Source organism: Crotalus tigris, unplaced genomic scaffold (genome assembly GCF_016545835.1).
Source record: "Crotalus tigris isolate CLP2741 ecotype Arizona unplaced genomic scaffold, ASM1654583v1 scf7180000017592.2434428, whole genome shotgun sequence".
Classification (NCBI taxonomy): Eukaryota; Metazoa; Chordata; class Lepidosauria; order Squamata; family Viperidae; genus Crotalus; species Crotalus tigris.
Genome location: NW_024096498.1, coordinates 1458766 through 1480031, shown reverse-complemented (window position 1 = coordinate 1480031; position 21266 = coordinate 1458766). Strand labels below are relative to the sequence as shown.

At 40.1% G+C, this 21266-nt stretch overlaps 1 protein-coding gene across 4 annotated transcripts in view; it reads right to left on the bottom strand.

Annotated features, from left to right (window-relative positions):
* ERBIN (erbb2 interacting protein) overlaps nucleotides 1-14932 on the bottom strand; it is a 95841-nt gene extending 80909 nt beyond the window's left edge. For 2 of the 4 annotated variants that reach the window (XM_039365130.1, XM_039365121.1), the window contains exon 1: nucleotides 14000-14932. The gene's annotated coding sequence lies outside the window, so the exon portion shown is untranslated. Of the gene's footprint in view, nucleotides 1-4847; nucleotides 5006-13999 lie in introns of all 4 variants that reach the window. The other 2 variants (XM_039365112.1, XM_039365102.1) reach the window with 2 other exon arrangements.
* Between the last annotated feature and the right edge of the window lie 6334 nt (nucleotides 14933-21266).

Below are 21266 nucleotides of genomic sequence, written 5' to 3'. Positions count from 1 at the left end.
CGATTTTCTGTTGGACTGAGGCTAGAGAAGAGCAATCTGACCCTGACACCCATCTATTCTTAGATTACCAGCTATATAAAAACATGCCAAACTACCCAAATATTGTAGTTTGCCATGCTCTGCTCTATGGTAATGAAATTTTGGAATATATGCTACCTAAGGATATTCAAGACCAGAAACATTCACCAACCATAAAATCAGATCCTCCCTATTCTTATTTCAAATCGGCTGCCTTCTTCACTGCACCTCAAATTAAAATATCAATTTTACACATACATAAATCACTTCTTTGAGGCTTTACAAAGATTAGCTTTAATGAAATTATTCAAATAAAGTGAAATTAAAAATTTCAGACTGTTTTATAACAATATGTCTTTGTATACAACTGTAGACAGTTATTCAAAATATATAGTAAATTTTAAGATGTTAAATTTGTTCTAACAAAAAATTTAACACTTGTGCATAATACTTTACAAACTGTGTGTTTCTATGAACAAAATACCTCTCCTCAAAGTATTAAAGCAGCTGTACTTTTATACTAATTTGCACAATTATTTCAAAAGGTTTTTCTGATTTTGCATGCAAACTTTCAGGTAGACCAGCATTTCACCTGAGACCACCAGGAAAACAACTTGGTATGTGGAGATGGTCATGGATAACTTTCAGAGCTTCAATTGAAAATGCTTTGTCCAACAGCATCTCTTTCCACAGCCTTCGTTATAAATGTTCATAACATAGTTAATACAATCAATACCATCAAAAATAATTTTCTACAATTAGCATGCAGAAGAACACGCTGTGGCAAGATGGATCTGGATTTTGGAGACCCCAGATGTGAAGATTTTTAATTTTTAACTCTTTAAGTCTACCCACACTTGGCCAAATAAAGTACAGGTAATCCTCAACTTACAACAGTTCATTCAGTGACCGTTCAGAGTTACAACGGCAATAAAAAAGGGACACATGACCCTTTTCAGAATTAGGACCTTTGCAGCATCCCCATGGTCACATGATTAAAATTCAGATGCTTGGCAACTGGTTCATACTTATGACCATTGCTGTGTCCCAAGATCACGTGATCCCCTCAGCTGCAGTGATTCACTTAACAACTGTGGCAAGAAAGATCATAAAACGGGGCAAAACTCACTTAACAAATGTCACACTTAACAACAGAAATTTTGGGCTCCATTGTGGTTGTAAGTCAAGGACCATCTCTATTCTATTCTATTCTATTTATGGAGTAGCATTCCTCAGTTAAAATTGATGCACAATCTGGGAGTCCTCCTGAACACATGGTTCCTGCATCCAGTTGTATCCTAGTCACTTCCAAATTAGATTACTGCAATGGAGAAGTTTCATCTTTTGTCAGAAGGCAACAACACACATAACTCTGAATCCATCAAGCTTCTCCTGCACTATACAATCACTATTGCACAAGTTGCACTGGTTCCTAGTATGCTTTCATGCGCAATTCAAGGTGCTGACTTTAAAGCCAAATTTGGCACAAGGCCAGGCTACTTGCTGTTTTTTTTCTCATTGTTTCTTCTCACCCGACAGATATAGTACAAAAAGCATGCTCCAGGTCCCTTCTTTTAACAAAGCCATATACTCCAGAGCAGTGGTTCTCAACCTTTCTAATGCCGCGACCCTGTAATACAGTTCCCCATGTTGTGGTGACCCCCAACCACTTATACATCACCGAGTGCCAGGGGCGTGGCCAAAGAAAAGGGGAAAAAATGGCGGACAGCCTTGTTTGGCGACCCCCGTGAAATGGTCGTTCGACCCCAAATGGGGTCCCGACCCACAGGTTGAGAACCACTGCTCCAGAGTCATATATTCTCACCAGTAACACCTGCCCTATAGAACAGCATCCCCCCCCCCCCAAGATCCTATTAGGTTTTTGCAAGGCACTAAAGATCTGGCTGTTTCCCAGGCCTCTGAGTTGAATATGCTGCTAGGTTTGTTTGGTTACCAGTGGTTTGTTACCAGTGGTGTAATGTCATGGGGAATTCTGTGTTATTTTAATCTTTGTATGCCGATCAGAGGCTCTTGTGTGAGATGGGCAATTAAGTCAACCAAAGAAATAACTTGTGGGCTACCTGTCTGTGAGAGTGTCTGCTCATTTCACCTGATCAACAGGGTAGACATGCTCCAGATCCCTTCTATCAACAGTTATATTAAACAGTAGTACTCCTGTTGTGCAACTCACAAGACATCACTTCTTGTGAGTTGCACAGCTGCCATTTTAAGATCTGCATTTTCTTAGTTTTCTGGGAGAGAAGTGTTAGGATCCATATGTTAGAGCAGGGGTCCCCAACCACCGGTCCTTTGCACAAACAAACAAAGCCCCATCCATGGGATGCAGGGACCACTCAAAACCACACTCTCCGGTCCACAGAAAAAACTTTCTCTGTGGAACAGGTCCCCAACCTTTTGGGCACCTCTGTGTTAGAGGAATCCAACACGTCTTTTGTGTTTTGAACTTGTTATGAAGCACTGTGGTCACTGCATGATGGTTATTTTTAATTGTATGTTTTGTTTACAGATAATATTATGATATTGATTTTTTGTGGATTGGCATAATCAAATAAACAGTAATGCTATCCTCAAGAAGAAGTTGGCCAAGTAACAAATTGTTTAAAATAAATTCGAAAATATAGCTGAGTACTGGCAACAACTGCAATTCCTTCTACATTCAGCAGCTAATGCCTAGCATTCTTGTTGCTACATTTCCACTACCTTTAAATTCATTAATAGTAGCTGAAACAATCTGTTAAAATGATAGTAGTAAATAATATAACTAATCTATATCACTAGTGGATAGGTTACAATAGGTAAACCAGGGTCTTCAAACTTGTCCTTTTTATGACTTGTGGACTTCAGCTCTCAGAATTCCTCAGCCAGGCATGCTGGTTGAGGAATTCTGGGAGTTGAAGTCCACAAGTCATAAAAGGACCAAGTTTGAAGACCCCTGGCCTAAATGGAATGAAAATAAAGTAATTATCTTTTATCTAGGAGAAAGTGTTTTGGTTGGCAGAGATAAAATTCTTTTGCTTGCCAGGCTGCTAATGCTGGTGACAATTTCTCAAGTATCCCTAAGCTAAAATATTATATATTGTACACCTAATATAATCAAGTAAGAGGAAAACTAATATGAAATAATGGCCCTTCTTAGATTGCTCCTATGAACTGCCTAACAGACCATGGCCAATAGTAACCAGAAGCTGCTCAGAGACTAAGAATAAGAACAGGATTGTATTCTCTGTTCGTTTTCCAATAAAGACCACAACAGTAGCTGAGGATGTTTCAGTTCCTAAATCACATTTTGAACTCATACTAAAACAGTTCTACAAAATCATGGTTGTCCAGAGCTGAACTGTTACCTTTTATTCAAGATGTTATAGATTGCTCAGTAGGATCCACAGTACTAAGGTGACCAACTGTCCTCCTTTAGGGAGGACAGTCCTCCTTTTTTAAGTTCTGTCCTCCCTCGAAAAGTGTCCTCCTAAATGTCCTCCTTTTTGATATTTGAAGACTAATCTGCAGGGCTTCTTTTTTCTCATAGAATGCTCAGAATGGTGTTCCGGCACCTATTTTTATGGGGGTTTTTTTCAAACTTTTGCATGAGCTGTGCTACTCCCCCTATTGGCTTTCGAAAGCCAATAGGAATTGCTGCTGAGCGCGCCAAATTGCTGCTGAGTGCGGCCGGCAAACTTTGCACATGCAAGTTATCTGCAGTGAAGATGAATTTACAGGAACTTTGCACCCCTCCCTGTTACCCAACTACATCATCTCCTAGTTAGTCCCGAAGATACCTGGAGGAGACTGGAGCAGCGACGCCACGGTAAGTTTCTCTTGATCTTCGGCCCTGCTAGGGCAATAATGGCTGCGGGCGCAAGAGACAGAGGTGATGGGGCTGCTGCGGGCGGGGGTGTGAGGGGCGGTGGAGGCCGGCTGTCCCCGTGCTGTGGGAGCTGCAGGGCCTGCTCTACACAAGACTGCACAGGGTGGGCGGTGGTGCTGGCTCTACACAAGACTGCACAGGGTGGGTGGTGGTGCTGGCAGGGCGGCTGCAGGCGGGGTATGTTGACGGCGGGCTGCCCCCCCAGGGCCGGAGCCGGTGCAACTGGTGCTTTGGGAGCCGTGGGGCCCACTCTGCATTTATCATATTATAGTGTAATCTGTATTATTGTTGCAATGAATAAAATGTTTCTTTTATGTACAACATTTTTTTTCTTCAATTTATTTATGTCCTCCTTTTCATTGTAAAAAAGTTGGGTCACCTTAACAGTACGTTTAGCCTGGAAGAGCCCCGTCTTTTGGGGGGAGTCTTTAGTACCATCTTATGCAATAGTGCATTCATCACTGCACCTGATTCAATCAATCTTTTCTGGCTAATATAAATGAGACACGATGAACAGGGTCAGACAATAACAAAAATTGGCCTTATAATAAAACAGCTTCTCCCTGCCCTCAGGCCATACAACAGAAAGCCAACTCAGAGAATTAGGCCAGATATGAAATCTGGCACCCAAGGCAACACCAAAGCACTTACATTAAGTACTTAAAGTGCTGCCACTGGGTTGTATTAGATCTAAGCACCTCTGTCACTGGGAAGAAATTAATAAATCCTTTAGTTATGCTAGAAAAATATTTCATGATATATTAAAGAAAAATCTTTTTGTTAGCATATTGTTTCATAATAAAGATAACTTAGTACAGAATCTCAAACACACAGCTCAAAACTGCCCAGCAATGCTACGGAGCTCAGTTCACAATTAAGAACAAGCAGGGCCAGAGGAAATGCTCAAACAGTGAAAAATCAAGACATAGTTTCTTGCCCTGACCTAATCAGCTTTCCAGCAACAACAGGGTCTTGTCAGTTGCGCTCAAGTTATTGCATGGTCAGCTCAACGTTGCTGAGAACACCAGCCTGCTGTTATGGTCTGTGGCAGTCAGTACGTCTAAAGCAGTATCTGGTTCTTTGACGGCAGTGAGGAGAGGTCTAGCCAAAAAAAAAAAAGACAGGTTAGGAGGCTGGGGCTGCCCAATGAAGAAAGAAACGGAGAAAGCAGTTGAGGAGGATCAGGTGGCTTCCCCCTGGTCAAAGTCTTTCTTCTGGAGAAAAATTGTGAAAACAAGCAGTATCTGTTGCTTTGAGACACATTTACTAATTATATCAATCTATGAATATGAACCCAAAATAATTCCCAAATTAGTGGTCTGATTAATTTAAAAAAACACCACCAACTAAGTGGCTCAGTTTAACAGCATTATTTTACAAGGAACTCTGTGATTTATGTTTAATGACATATCATGTGACTATTACCTTCACTTCTTACTTTAGACTTCTATATAATTTAAAATAGGGTTTCAGTCTTACAATCCTCAGGCTTATGAATATGCTGCACTCCTGACCATTTAAAAGTTTGGGACTTTTACCTTAGTATGTAAGATCAGCTGGAGGCAGCAGGGAGCATTAGGGGTATCATGGAGTGGAGGAGAGCCAAAAGGGCAGAGATAGAAGATAATATGGGGGAGAGAAGATCAGAAGCACTACTGTGGTCGTAAGTGCAGGTAGTCTGCCCGATGCCTGAATTTTGATGACATGACTGGAAGGGTGCAGCAATGGCCACAACTTCAAGGACCAGCCTTAAATACCATTCATGCATTGCTGACATAGGCCTTGCTTAATCTTTGGCAACTTGTTCTGCTTAAATTCACAAAAAAGAAAAAATGCACCCAATAAATGTTTTAATGCACTGCACTGATAGATAACATGAGACAAAAGGAGTCCGCAAAGAAACTATATAACTAGACCTGATGAAATCTGGAAAGTCTGTATGAAATTTTCAGTGTACATAAATTGGAGGACTAGAACAAGTAGAAGGAAAGAGGAAGGAACTACATGGCCTATCACAGATTATAAGATATCCAGGTAATAAAAGAGGAAGTATTCAACATACAGTATTGCTCTGCTAAACAAAATATTCAAAAGGAATCTTAAAATTCATAAATTTAGCTGGTATTTATGAAATCATTCCTTTACATATTTAATGTAATTAAAATTATATAACTCTGACAATCAGATAATCATTCTATTCAATATGAAAAACATGTTTTTGTTTTAATGTTTTGACATATTTTAAAAAGTAAAAGTGAAACTGAATAAAATGCAAATACCATAGAACGTCTTCTTTCAATATATTTTGTAGATCTGGAATGAATTTTCAGAGCAGAATTTGAGTATGTGGGAGGAAAGAGAATTTGCCCCCTGATGGTTTTGTTTTTTTAAAAAAAAATCATATTTGGGAGGTTTATTCTGCCTAAGTTTGTCAGTGTCTTTATTGCTGCAAAATCAGTTCGAAAGAAAAGGCCATAATAGGCACTGCCATTTCTCTGGATGAATCCCTTTGTCCTGAAGTTTATATATCTTACTGTGAATGGGAGAACAATGTAAGTCTCCACTGCCTTTTCTGACTAACAAATTTTATAAAAGGTGTAAACTGTGACTTGCAGTTCATTTTATCAAGTGCACAGAGTGGCTTATTGCATTATTAAACCATAATCACAGCTAAAACTACTAATAGTACAGTACTACTACTATTAGATTTCCTGGACCAATCAAAAGAGAATGCACCCAAATTCATGCAAGATGAAGCTGTACTACTTAAAAAATAGACATTATAGTAAAATTCATTTGTTGCTAAATTTTCTAAAGTTTACGCTAACACATAATTTAGAAGTACTACTATCTATGTTGAAGAAGAAAAGCACTTTCTAAAATTATTTTGGAGAACAAAAGTGAATGGAAAAAAATAATTACCTATAAAAATAACTACCTATTCTTGCTGCTCTGCTTATATCCATATGTGCTCATAAGGGGAGGCATTGAAGCCTTTAAAGAGCAGATCCAGAGAGAGGTTACATTTGTGAATAAAGTACCTCACTGAATTAATTGCACAGATTTATTATCTATTCTGACTATCAAACCTACATTTAAAGTTCTACTCAATCCTACACAGGGATTCAGAATGACAGATACTGTATGCCAGATATAATTTATTCCACAAAACATATAAAAGTTCATAGAGCCAGTATTATGTTCATTATTTTTTCATGTCTCTGTCCTGTTGAAAAATTGTTAGCCAGGTAAAACAATTAGCTATACAAACCAAGCTTAATATACGTAAGAGATTCTTTTTTCATAGGAGAGCAACTTACATGGAAAATGAAAACCTATCTGAAAATCAACTCTGATAGAGAATTTATTTCAACTTAAAAAACTATCTGTGGACTGTAATTCTATATGTGAATTAGTGCCACATTTGAAGTTTCTGTTTCTCTTAACTTAAAACTTTAACATATTCACTGTTACATCAAGGTAATATTTTAAATAAAGTAGAAACTTCTATTAATTTTTCATTCAGATTTACATGTCATATTATACTTAACTTTTAATTAAAGAATCTTGACTTGATTAATGGTTCTGATGCAAGAATCATTAATATTGAGCACTAATCTAACATTACTTTTAAATTTTTATTCGGTTGTATACAGCTTATAGATTTTTATTTTAAAATTTTATTTTTCTAATTCTTTTGCTGCTTTTCTCTTGGTTGGGTTTTAAATATCTACTAAAATGAATAATTAAAATTAAAGTTACAAATAAAGTTTATTTTATTTTCATAAATCTCTCATTTATAAAGTACTTCACCCAACAGAAAATTGATGCAAAATAGTAAAGCTGATATTTTTCAAGCAGTGAATTCCAGTAAATTGGAAAATCATTTGGGAACTTGTTTCTAGTACAATTGAAACTTCTCAAGTTCTAAGAGGCAAATAACATAACATATTATTAGTGAATTGTGCAATGCTGAATTATTAACATTAAATACAAATTAGCTTTCACTTGCAATATACAAAATTTTTCTTACTTATCACTTTGGGGATTAGTTTTTCCGAAGCTTTAACTCTATAACTTCTATTCTTCCCTGCTTCAGTATCCAGGAAAGTATGTGTAACATGACTTGCTCATATTTAATAAACTATGTTTAAAGACAAACAGTTCCAATCCACATAACAGCTTTAGGTATCCTAATAAGTTTGTCTGAGTAGATATCCAATAGAAGAAAATATATGTAAGCTGAGGGTTGAATTGCAAAGTTCCTAAGACATTTCTTTACCTTAACAGAGGAACAGAATGAGCATAGATGGGCAAAAAATCACTGGGAGCAGGAGCAACTTCAAATATCCTGTCAGGTTCCCACTGAATTTCTTTGTGGGAAACTAGCACTAAGAATTGGAAATCTTCCTCCTTCGTCCTTTCCCTTCTTCCTTCCTTCCTTCCTCCCTCCCTCCCTCCAATCCCCATTATTTCTTCTTTTCTTTCTTCCTTCTTTTTCCCTCCTCCCTCCGTTCGTTCATTCCTTCCCCCTTCTTTCTTCCCTACCCTCTTTCCCTCCCTGCCCCCTCACTCCTTTCTTTCCTTCCTTCTTACCTTTCTTTCCCTTCCTTTCCTTTCCCTTCCCTCCCTCATTCTCTTCCTTCCTGGTTTGCTTCCTTACTTCCCTTCCTAGCAGACAGGTGGCTGTGCTGGGCACAGGAGGAGCAAGGGATTGCAAAAGTGACCCAAAGGAACGTTGAAAATGAGGATCACATGGCTGCAGCAACATAGTAGTGGTGCTGAAGCAGCCATAACTTTCCCAAATATTATTCCCTGATGAGTAATGGATTTTTAGCATTCTCTAAGTTAGCCATTTGAGGTACTTCAGTTGACAACATTTTCCTCTGTGGTGCACAATTTTGCCCAGTTAAAGATAACAGATATGAGAGCTTTTGAACTATATTGATATGTGAATACCAATAGAAATATTTAAGAATGGAGAACAGTACTTGTATAATAAAATGCCTGGATAAAAGCAACCAAGTTCATAGAGCATCAAGAATCCCTCTTTAGAATCTTTCAGTTTGAAAATTCTGAATGGAAACATCTAATACTAATGTTCAATTCATCTATTATACAAACATTATTGAAAATTTGATTATTTCTTAATAGAACAAATGATCACAGCATTCCATAGAAGACAACAAAAATTATTAGTGCTATATAACCTTGCTTAGTGGTAAGGCCAGTATCTATGTGGGCATGGACTAATTCCATTTTACCATCTCAATTTACCCTGAAACCAAATATGCTTCTTCATGGCTGTTAGATTTTAAAATCTTACCTTCTAAGAATATTATTTGTATTCCACTAATTAAATCCTTTTGGGATATTTGAAACAATGATAACTAGATTCACTAGCTCAAGGTAGCCCCAGCCTTCCATTCTTCCGAGGTTGATAAAATGAGGACCCAGATTGTTGGGGCAATATGCTGACTCTGTAAACCGCTTAGAGAGGGCTGTAAAGCACCAAGAAGTGGTATATAAGTCTAAGTGGTATTGCTACACATTTATAAGAAAATTAAAAGAGGAAGTCACTGAAAATCACACAGATCATTTCTGGCCATAAATTGCCCTTTTCCTCCCTCACTATTAAGAGTCTCAGCAGCAAAATATAAATATAGCAAAACTCAGTGGCACTATAATTTAAAAGTCCTGATTATTTTAACAGACTGAGTTCATACTTAATATGAACTCAGATGACTTACAGAATGTGCCTTCTCCTTCCCGTTGCAGCTTTCATTGTCAAAAAAACCCCTCTATTTTAGATGGGAGATGGTATGATTGGACTACTTATATAAATAGGGAAACCAGCATAAACTGCCTCCCTTTTGTTCTAATGGAAGTCTGTGCTATACAGGTAATCCCCAACTTATGAACGTTCCCTTAGCAAACATTCGAAGTTACACAATAAGCACCCTCTAGTGTTAACGAATAAGTCCTAAAATTATGAATATTGTAGTACCACGGCAGTCGTTCACCCTTACGAATGACCACATAGGCACTGCAATTTTCACCCTGGCTATTCCCCCCATCCGCCTGGTTTCCATAGGCACTAGGCCTGTGGATACTAACTTTGCAAAGATCTAGAGAGCCTTTATTTCTTGACCTGTTTCACTGCTTTAGGCCTTCGGTGTGTTCGTAGAGAATGGAGACCTAAAGTACTGCAAGATCACAGGAGATCAGTAGCGTTAAGATCTCAAGCTACTGATCTCTTGTGATCTCACTGTACTTTAGGCCTCTATTCTCTGCGAACAGAGGTTTGGACGAGATATGTGGCAAAAGGCTTTGCAAATGGAGGAAGAGCCTGAAACATTGAAGCCTTTTCCTCCATTGATGCATGCATTGCTCTTGGCCTCCATTTTCATCGGAAAAGACTTTTCCTCAAGCACATTTTGTGTGGAGACTGGAAGCCTGAAGTCACACAATGTCACGCCCCCCCCCCCAGGAGCTTCCAGTCTCAGCCAGGCACTTTGAGGCAGTGATTTCGCTGACCCAAAGCCTTCCCTCAGCTTGCAAACCGTGATCTTGTGCGGCAGAGAGGCTGGAGTGAAGACAGCTGGAGAGGAGACAATTCGCTAGGTCTTTGCAAGTGGCAGGATGGGGGGAAGCAATTATGGGGAACAAGAAGTATCTCAGTGTGTCGGGGGAGGTCTTGGTTGGTCTGAAGTAGGTGGCCTGTTCCATCACTAGGCCCGCCATGGCCTTCCCCACCCTGGGATACCTCACGTGTACTTAACGAACCATGAATTCGATTAGCAAATATATGGGCGAAAGCAGGGAGTGATCACGTTCAAAGTATTCACTCGTACAAATCCTCAAGTAATGAATGGAATGGGCAAGCTCCCTTACATTCATAACTCAAGGATTACCTATATAAATCTCTCACATGAATGAAACAAGAATTTATATTTGCCTAAGAACAAATTTGTTTCCAATCCATTTTTAATTCAACATTTACTTGGCATTAAAAAATGACACACCAAAACATAAAAATAAAATAATGTCTTCTATCTTTAAGCAAATTTATGATCACCTGGTATTTCACACTGAGAAAATTCTAAGACTTAACATGAACAAACTCAGGAAATAAAATAGAAACTGAAACAGAGGTGGAGTACATTACCCAAGATCATAGTCAATTAATGTATGACAGACTTCAAAAGCACTTCATCAAAATTGCATATCAGCGGTTACTGATTCAATTAAACATTCTAAAGCTCAGAGACGATCCACACTTTATATGGCAACTAAGTTTGCTGTAAGCATAACATTGTTACTGTTACAAAGGATATATCTGAAAAAATACATAACATAGGACAAGCCTTTGCAGGGCTGAACCAAAATACTTTGGTAGCAGCTGTAGAAATAGAGTCAAATCCCAATTTACTGAATGTTCCTTATGGGCAACTGAAACAATAATACTTCAACATTGACAGGACATGCAGACCTGTAGATCTCAGATACTTTTTACCAATCTCTTTAAAGAAAGGTTGAATTATACTCACAATTTATTTCTATTCATAATAATTCATATATTTTTAATTATACTTCCACTACTTAATACATTTTATATTTATTTACTTTTCTTTCAAAGATGCAGCTGGCAAGGTGCAGAAAGACTTGCCTTGACAGGAATGAATTACCAGGAAAACATTACAACAGTAGGCAGGAGCACATAGACTTCATAGGCCCTCTGGGCATTATCCAATGAAAGGCCTGGATCCACATGTTTAAGTTATTTTACTTATTTCCAGGGGCATTGAGGATAAACTCTTAATACCACTTCTTTAAACTGAAACATAGGAAAAAGTGACAATTTCTTCAATATTCTGATGCTGCTGAGTTTCCCTAATGTAGTATTTTCCAGATATGTTGTGCCCATTCACATTATGAACAGCAATTGCATAGATTACACTCTTTTTGCTAGTTTTTTTTTCTTTTTTCTTTTTTGCAGGGGAACAGAAAGGAATGTATCTGAATTAACAAAGACTCTGCATTCAATTGATTAATGAAGTGTCTGCAAAAAGGTATATTCACTTCAGTTTATCTAGTTACTACTTAGGCTGATACAGGGGCATATAGTCTTACAAAACTATACACATTAATAAATATATTATCTAAAAGGTTAGAACTGTCTAATCTATAATACACTTGCAAAATATAAACTGAGAAGCAAGCTTGTAGTCACCAAAATGTTTTAGGACAGAACAAAATTATTTACTCAAAAGTTAAAACTGTAGATTATTCTTGAGACTTCTACAATATGCTGTATATATTATCATTTTCCTGATCGAAAATAAAGGTTTTGTACATTAATAAAGGGATTTGAGCACCAATGCAGTCTTCTGAAAAGTTCAATTAAACTTAATACACAAGTCAACTGAAGAAATTAATAGGTTAGATAATTTACTACCATAAACTATCTGCCAGGAGTAATAATCCCAATAAATCATTTTACACTAAACTAATGGACTTTTATGACATCAAAATTAGCCAAAAACAGCATCAAGACAAATTTTCAAAACAATGGGTAATGTTTTGTAGGTTTCCAGTTGAAAAGATTCCCACAGTTCAAAATACAAATGTTAAGTTTTACAGCTGTAACTTTCATAGTTATACATTTTTGTCTCTTCAGCATTTAAAGCCAAGGCTAGGAATTAATACTGCTTTTAAAATGACCCTTTTCTGTAAAAGGATTACAGGTACTGTACTCTATTTCAAGTTCATGACTAAGCCATATAAGGAAGTTAAATTTCATTGCCATCTATTTTATTGAATATTGTTGGATGACAAAGTAATCTTTGCTCAGCTCATGCTATCTGGATGTAAAAGGGCTTATATATTTTATTCTGACAAAGCTAACTGGAGTGAGCAAAGATTTACTTTTCCATCCATATAGACTAGAGCAGGGGTTTCCAAAGGTGAGGGGTGAGAGACATATTCCAGGGGGTGTGAAAACTTGGCTTTTCAAAATTATAGTGTATATGCATAATTTGAACTTTTGTAAGGGGTGCAAGAATATATCAGAAGTGTTCTTGGGGTGCCAGGTATAGAAAAGGTTGGGAGCCACTAGACTAGAGAAATAAAAACATGTGTTTTAGACAAAACATACTTTAGTTATAGTTATGAGTTACATAGTTTACAATTTTGCTCAATTCACTTTATTTAAAACATCAGTTTTTGCCTAATCAACATTAAGTCATTCTATAGGTGGGATATTTTAATTCCATACAAAAAAATCTAAGATTTTTGTTTTACAAAAACTTTCAAAAATCTTTTTAAACTATCTTCATATATGTTTCCTGATTACCTAATTATTCTCAAATTAAAATATCTAGTCCAAAGAATAATAAACACGATATGGGTAAATTCCATTCCTGTTTTCAGTTACTATTATAGATTTGGTGTCCGAACTACAACTTTGATAAGACTCTTGAAAAGTTTTCAAATAATTTACACGAAAAAAGCTGTTTAATCGGAATTGGAAATAGTTATCGAATACCTTGGAAGAGGAACTACAACTCTCATAAGCAGTTCAACAGGCCTTTCCAGCTATATGAACTTACTCCTAAACTACCAAATAGAGGAGGAAATCGATCTTCCCTGTCCAAACATCTAACTTTTCTAGCCTACAAGTGAAAAAGAATTATAACTATAATATCAAAACATGAAGGGAAAAAGTTACCATTTCAGAAATAGTTTCAACCGAATGCATAATCAAGCAGTTTCATTTCAATACAGTACCTTCCACTGTGGAACAAAGAAATTCCTGTTTGAGAAGCTTTAGTCCCGTCCCCCTACCAAATCGGCTTTCTTTCACTTCACTTCGGCCACGAACAAGTAGCGAGACAGATACATACATTGCAACTTTTCACAGAATTAGGGGAGCTCGTTCCCAACCCAGTGTAAAATCAATTACGCAAACGAACAGATCAGGATATCTCGGGAAAAAGTACTTTTCCCTCCCGCCTCCGGCGCAAAGAAATTTTCCTAGAAACATTCAACAACCCAACTTCACGTACAAATTGGTACTTATGATGGTTTGCCCACCTTACACTTCGGCTGTCCAGATTTCCTCCATCTACACCGGGCCCTTTCACCACTCTGCGATGGTTTAAATCCAAATCAAGTTTTCTCGAGTTAAAAAGAAGAGAGAAGCCGAGGAAAAGGCCAATCTCGGCGAGGACAGCGCGACGAAAGGAGGCCACAGAAGCGGGACTGCGGTGGGGGGGGGTCTTTTCCCCCCTTTCCCTCCCCGCCCTTTCACTTTTGCAACGAGGGGAAGGTGTCGGTAGGTCTCGGCGTCTTCGCCCTCCTTCCGCTCCGACAAATATGCGGTTTCAGGTGCCTCACACACCGCCCAGTCCCGGCTTTAGAGTCACTTCCTGCCCTCTCGAGGGGGCGGCGGCGGCTAAGAGCAACAACGGGGCCGCAGTGCCTGCGCAGCAGCCTGGCTTGGTTCTTCCGAAGCGGGAGGCCGATCCCTTTCTCCCCCCACCACTTCGGGCTTTTTCCGCGTCCGCTTCGTAGGCCGGGCTCCGGATGCCGTAGCAGCAGCGCCTGCCGCAGCCCCCCGTTAGCGCCGCCGTCGTTGCTCCTGCCCAGTCCCGCCGCACGCGGTGGGGGAAGAAGAACGGCGCTTCCGTAGAGTTTTCCCCCCTCTTTCCTTTCTTCCCTCGCCTCCACTCGCTCCTCAGTCTTTCTCTTCTTCGCACGCCCGGCTCCTCCTCGCCACACTTCCCCCTTCCTTCCTCTAGCCTTTCCCGCCCCTCTCGCTCGGCAGCTCCCTCCGTGGGCGCCCGCCAGGAGCGTCTCCGCCGCGTTCCCCAGAGAGAAGGGCGGCGGCGGGAGAGCAAGCAGGCAACAGCGAGGGAGGGCGCTCGCGGCCCACGAGGGCGGCGGGAGCGGTGCTACTACTACGATTACCACCGCCGCTGAGCGGGGAAGGGGGGGGGGTAACGGAGGCCCCGCAGCGCCGCCCAGACAGCCAAGCGTGACTGAATGGTACTCTCCTCCTCCTCCCCCCTCCCGCGCCTGAGCAGCGCCAGTCTCTCCCCCCCCCCCTCAGACTTTCAGCCTCGGAGCCAGACAACAAGTCTAGAACCAAGGCGAAGCGAGGGGTAGCGCGACTTAGCCAATCCGGAGAGAGGAGCCGCTAGCAACAGCCAATGACCCTGCTCTGAAGGGCGGCCGTGAAGGAAAGCAGATCATGTTAGGGTGTGTAGGAAAGGGGGGGAAAAGCGGCGGGGGGGGAGAGGTGGTGAGATAGATAGAGAGTTCCAACCACCGTGGTGGGTCTCAGGGTATGTGTTGAGTGTTTTGTGCCAGGAGAATAGAGAAAGGGCTGAAGGCGAGATTAGGTGGGGGGGGGGAGTCGTGGGTCTTGAAAAGAGATCACGAAAAAAATTGCATGGAAAAGGAAGGAACGGGTTGAGTTCATTTACATGTATCGTTAAGGAAGAGGAAGGAGGCAATACTAATCTTTGAGTTACTATTGAGGAACTATGAGGAAGAGCTATCCCAGAGGGGGAAAACACCGGATCAGAACGGACAAAATCGCCTATTGTTAATGTGACACCGACTTGGCCCTATGCAGTATGGGGTAGTTATGTAAAATAAGGTTTGAAGCAGCCTTCAGAGGGTTTTGGAGAAGTTTGATCTATCTCAGCCAAAATGCCAGTAGGCCACAATAAGATGGCATGTAAAGGGGTTTCTGGGCCAGTCAGGAAGATTTCTGCATGCATACATATCTACCAATATAAGGCCCCCTCCCACAGTCAACAATGTGCAAAGAGTGGAAGAGAATGCAAATACTGCTTGTAGTCTAAAAATCTTCAGCTTCCTTCAGTACTGTACATGCACTTTAATCCACTTACATATAATCAGGTTTATTTCACATTTCTCTTACCATCTCAAATCACCTGTGATTGATTTTCTTGCTTTTAATCTGTTTTCCCTCATTGTTGTTTCCATTCCAGAGTTTGTTTGCTCCTAAAGAGTAATAAATGACTTATTTGTTTGCATACCACCTTTATTATATTTACAAATAACTCAAGGCAGTGAACGTATCGGGCACACCATCCTCTCCTATGTCCCCACAAGAACAACCCTGTGAGGTGGGTTGGACTGAGAATAACTGGTCTAAAGTCACACAGTTGGCTTTCATGGCTAAGGTGGGACTTGAACTCATGATCTCCTAGTTTCTAGTCTGGTGCTGTTGTTGATGTTGACTTATATCAATTCATTTCAGTGCTACAGTTTAGGCAAAGGCCTTTCTCTCTAGCTCTGAGAAAACTGACTAGTTCAAACGGGTCCCCAACTGCCAATCCGTGGACTAGCACCAGTCCGTGGCATGCCAGAAACTGGGCCACAGAAACAAAGCTACTATCCACAGGATGCAGGTAGCACATGAAACCATGCCCCCTCCGGTCTGCAGAAAAACCTCTCTCCACGGAACCGATCCCTGGTGCCCAAAAGGTTGAGGGCCACTGAGTTAAAAGACTGGGCAAGATTTTTCCTCATATTACTGTATTGAATTAGAGAAAAGAAATAATCTGAATTCTTTTACACAGAAAGTAAAAATAGCCTTCTATGCTACACTCTGCAGCAGCATCTATAGTTGATATGACTACTCAGGCCCCCCTAGACTTCTCAGGAGTTTTTGATACCATCGACAATGCTACCCTTCTGGAAGAGCTTCAGGGATTGGGAATGAGAGGCATTATGTTACGATGGTTCTCCTCCTTCCTCCATGGCTGGTTCTGGGTGCGTTAGCAGGAGAGGAGAGGTCTAGCCCTAGGCCTCTGCAATGTGGTATGCCCCAGAGCATGAACCTTTCACAGCTCGTCTTTTAAATTCTACATGAAACAGCTAGAGGACATCATCTGTTGGTATGGGGTTCAGTATCATTAGTATGCTGATGATACCCGATTATATATCTCCACCCTTATCAGATAGGCGATGCTGTGACTGGAATGGTTAAAGATCTGGATGGGGAGGAACTAATTGGCTTTGATTCAACCCTGGCAAGACAGAGTGGCCATGGGGTTTTGCCCCCACCCCAACCAGATGATACCTCATCTGATTCTGAACAGGGTGGCATTTCCCTGGACCGAGTTGATATGCAATTTGCAGATCCTCCTGGAATCACAGTTCCTGCTTGAGAAGCAGGTGGCAGCTGTGGCTGTGGCTGGGGGGGAGGGTTTGCGTAGATTTTTCTAGTGTGCCCTTTCTTCAACCAGGACACTTTGCTCATGGTCACCAAATGGTCACCTTCTATTTGGATTACTAAGATGTGCTCTACCTGAGGATGCCCTTGAAGACCACCCAGAAACTTCAACTGGTCCAGAATGTAGCAATACGCACAGTATGTAGGTTTGCCCATGTAACACCTTGCACAAGTTGGACTGAATTCTAGTTTCCTTTTGGTTCCAATTCAACCTTATCTGCAGGATTGCCTTTTTTAAAGGATATTTACCCACCCTACCAGATCAGCTAGGGTGGGCACTCTCCTAATCCCTAAATATCTGACGGGAGCTAGGAAGTATACCTTTCCTGTGGCAGCTGCTGTCCAGTGGAACACTCTTCCCCCTAAAGTACAGCAGGCCTCTACCCATCTAGCCTTCCATAAAGTTTTGAAGACCTGGCTTTTCCTGGTCAGTGCTCAGAGGAAAGGAAATAACTCTACAAGAGGAAATAACTCTACAAAAAATCAGGTAGCTTGGTATCGAAGTCCTACAGGTGGTCCTCAACTTACATTCAAAATTACAAAGACCCCAAAAGGGTGACTTATGAGTCAAATTCAAAGTTATGACAGTTGAGCCTCCTCTGGTTGCATGACTGAATTTCAGGTACTCAACAACACAGCATACTTACAACCATTTGCAGTGTCCCATGGTGACATGCAAAATTAGCAAAAACATGAAAGGTTAAGAGATAACTTTGGTTCATAAAAGTAAAATTCCCATGCAAACCAAATTTTATCTCCTGCTCCAGAAAGTTTAATGACAGGAAAAAAATATTTAAATTAAATTCCAAAGAAAATATATGGAATACAATTTTAGCATCATATCTATATATATATGTACAATTGCTTTATTATTACATGAAATCTATTTTTTATAATTTGGTTTGCTTGTAAAATTATATTTAGTGTATTATTTTTTTTTTAAATGTTTCTTTAGAACATTTAGAACCTGGTGGAATTAACTTCCCCCCGAGGTTCGAACTACTCCCACCCTGCCGGCCTTTAAGAAAGCCGTTAAAACTCTCCTGTTCCGGCAGGCCTGGGGCTGATGTCCCCGGGGGGCCGGGATATGATCGGACTCGCGGTATGACTGTATTATTTTATTTTATTGTTTTATGATTGTTTTAACTCTGTACGCCTCCCTGAGTCCTTTGGGATTGGGCGGCATATAAATATTTGAAAATAAATAAATAAATAAATAGATCAGGCCTACACAACATGTAGAGGGCAAAGGGCCACATTAGTAAAACATCATTGTGGGCCAAAGCAATACCTGGTGTACTTTTAACAATCTGGCAACTAGCAGAGCATCAGCATCGCTGGAGCTAGTGGTAACAGTAAGGCTTGGAGGCACTCAGCCATGCATCCTTCAGCAACAGCTGTGGTAAACTCATTATTTTTTAAAAAAAACAACCTGCTGGCAGGCTGCATATGGCTCCTTGGTGGGCTGCATGCAGTCTGTGGGATGAATATAGTGGAGGCCTTCTTTAGACAATGATGAGTATGGTTATGCTCTGAAATTAGAGGCAAAGCTACTTGACATGATTGCCCTCAAGTGGCCTTTCTCTATCTGCCACTTGGTTTATTGAGGGAGTCTAGGAGATAAAATAACAAAAGAGAGAGTTTGATCACTCTTGGAGGAAGAAAAATAGTGAATTTGACTGGCACAGCTAAGAAACTATACCATGGTGGAAAGGGTGGCAAAGCATCAATAAATCTCTGCCCTTCTAATAGTGAGTTGTCACCCAGCAGCACTATTTAAGGTGGTCTGTTCCCTGTTGAAGGAGGATGGGCAGAAAAAGCTGTCCTCAGGCCACTGTGACATTTTTGGATACATTTTGTCTATAAAGCTGCCTGGGCCTTATTCTACATGGGCACAATATAAAATGATATTTCAGGTAATTCTTGTAATGTGATATGGAAATCATTTCAGCCTATAAGAGAAGGATGGGGGGGGACATGATAGCAGTGTTCCAATATCTCAGGGGCTGCCACAAAGAAGAGGGAGTCAAGCTATTCTCCAAAGCGCCTGAAGGCAGGACAAGAAGCAATGGATGGAAACTAACCAAGGAGAGAAGCAACCTAGAACTAAGGAGAAACTTCCTGACAGTTAGAACAATTAACCAATGGAACAACCTGCCTCCAGAAGTGGTGAATGCTCCAACACTGGAAGTTTTTAAGAAATGGTGTAGGGTTTCCTGCCTGAGCAGGGGGTTGGACTCAATGACCTCCAAGGTCCCTTCCAACTTTATTATTATTATTATTATTATTGTTGTTGTTTAGATAAGTACAGGTAGTCCTCAACTTACGACCAGTTGCTTAATGACTTTCACAGTTACAATAGATATTCCAGGGCTATTTACAACTTGGATTTGAAGTTCTGATGGTTGCCCCCCTGTCATATGACTGCATTTGGGGCACTTGGCGACCAGCCTCCATTTAAAGCTGTTTGTAGCATCCCATGGTCATATTATAACATTTTTTCTGGAAACTAGCATTTACTTCCAGTTTATGGTAAAAAAAAAATCTTTATGGAAATTGGATTTGCTTAAAGATCAACAAGGTTGCTTAGCAACCATGGTGATTCACTTAATGACCACTGCCATAAATTGGTGATTGCCTTGGTGATCTTTAAGCAAATCCAATTTCCATAATGAATTTTTTTTACCAGAAACTGGAAGTAAATGCTAGTTTCCAGAAAAAATGTGAACTGCTTAATGACTGGCACAGCTTATGATTAAAATTCTGGGCTCATTTTTGGTGATATGTCGAGAACTACCTATAACATTGTAAGCCGCCCAGAGGTGCCCTGAACCACAAGTTGGGCATGATATAAATTTAATAAACAAACATGAGATCTATCACATGACTTGAATCCATGGCTTTCCTTGCTTCTTCATTAGTTGGGGTGGTGTGAGTAGAGTAACTGGAACTGGGATGCTGTTTAATGCTTCTTTGGGAGAAAGGGTTGAGCCAAAAGCCTTACAGAAGGCAGAAGTATAGTGTCTTCTGAAGAGGCTTAACTTGGATCAGGTTATATTAGACTACTCTCTTCCTCCTTCCTTTTTAATCTAAATCACCTTTTGAGAAGGTGATGGGGCTAGAAAAAGCAGTTTACCCACTGTATTAAGTTCAAGTCTGGGAATGGGACAAAAATGACATTATTTGTCTTTTGTTAAGGCTTAGATAGTGGGAGTGCACCTTTCTGATCCTTCTTGACTGTAATGCAAAGTGTAGAAGTAAGAGGCATTGTTTTGAACTGGTTCTGCTCCTCAGTCAATAGGAGGAAAGAAAGCTAGAGAGGTCACTCCCTTGTAGATTCTTCTCACCCTACTTCTTAACACCACTAGGAGAAGGTTGGTTGGCTTGGAGTGCAGTATATAAATATGGTGATGATGCCACTTTTATATATAAATGTGTATGTGTGTTTCTATCCATCTATCCTGGGATGTATAAGTCTGGAGGTCTCTAGTAGGTTTGTGGAGGTTACCGGGAGACAACATAGGTTGAAGCTGACTTGGACTGACAGACTATGAAGTTGCTGCTTATCCAGAAACCACTTTGTACTCTGATATGCTCCAATCATACCTCTTCCTGAAGGAGCAACCCACAACTGTCCTAGACTTGCAGCTACTGCTGATTTGCAAATGGAGACCATGGCCAAGCCAATCTTCATCCAGTCACAGCACATAGGTCAGTTACTCTCATTGCAATCAGATTAGACAACTGCAATGGACTTCACTTGGGTCTACTTGAAAACTACTTTGAAACTATATTTGGTGCAAAATGTAACAGCCCATGTACTGGTGGATGAGAGCAGACACTGCATTGGTTTTTGGTATGTTTGCTGGTCCAATTGAAAGTGAGAGTTTGATAAGGAAAGCTTTGGTGACATATTCACTCCATGGATAACTACACAGTTTTTGTCAATTAATATTTGAAAGAGAAGCAGTATAACAGAAGGTATTCAGAAGTATAATAGAAAGTAATAAAATGTAACAAATAAATGTAGCATCTGGAATCAGAATAAAATGTAACAAACAAATGTAGCATCTTGAATCAGATTTTATA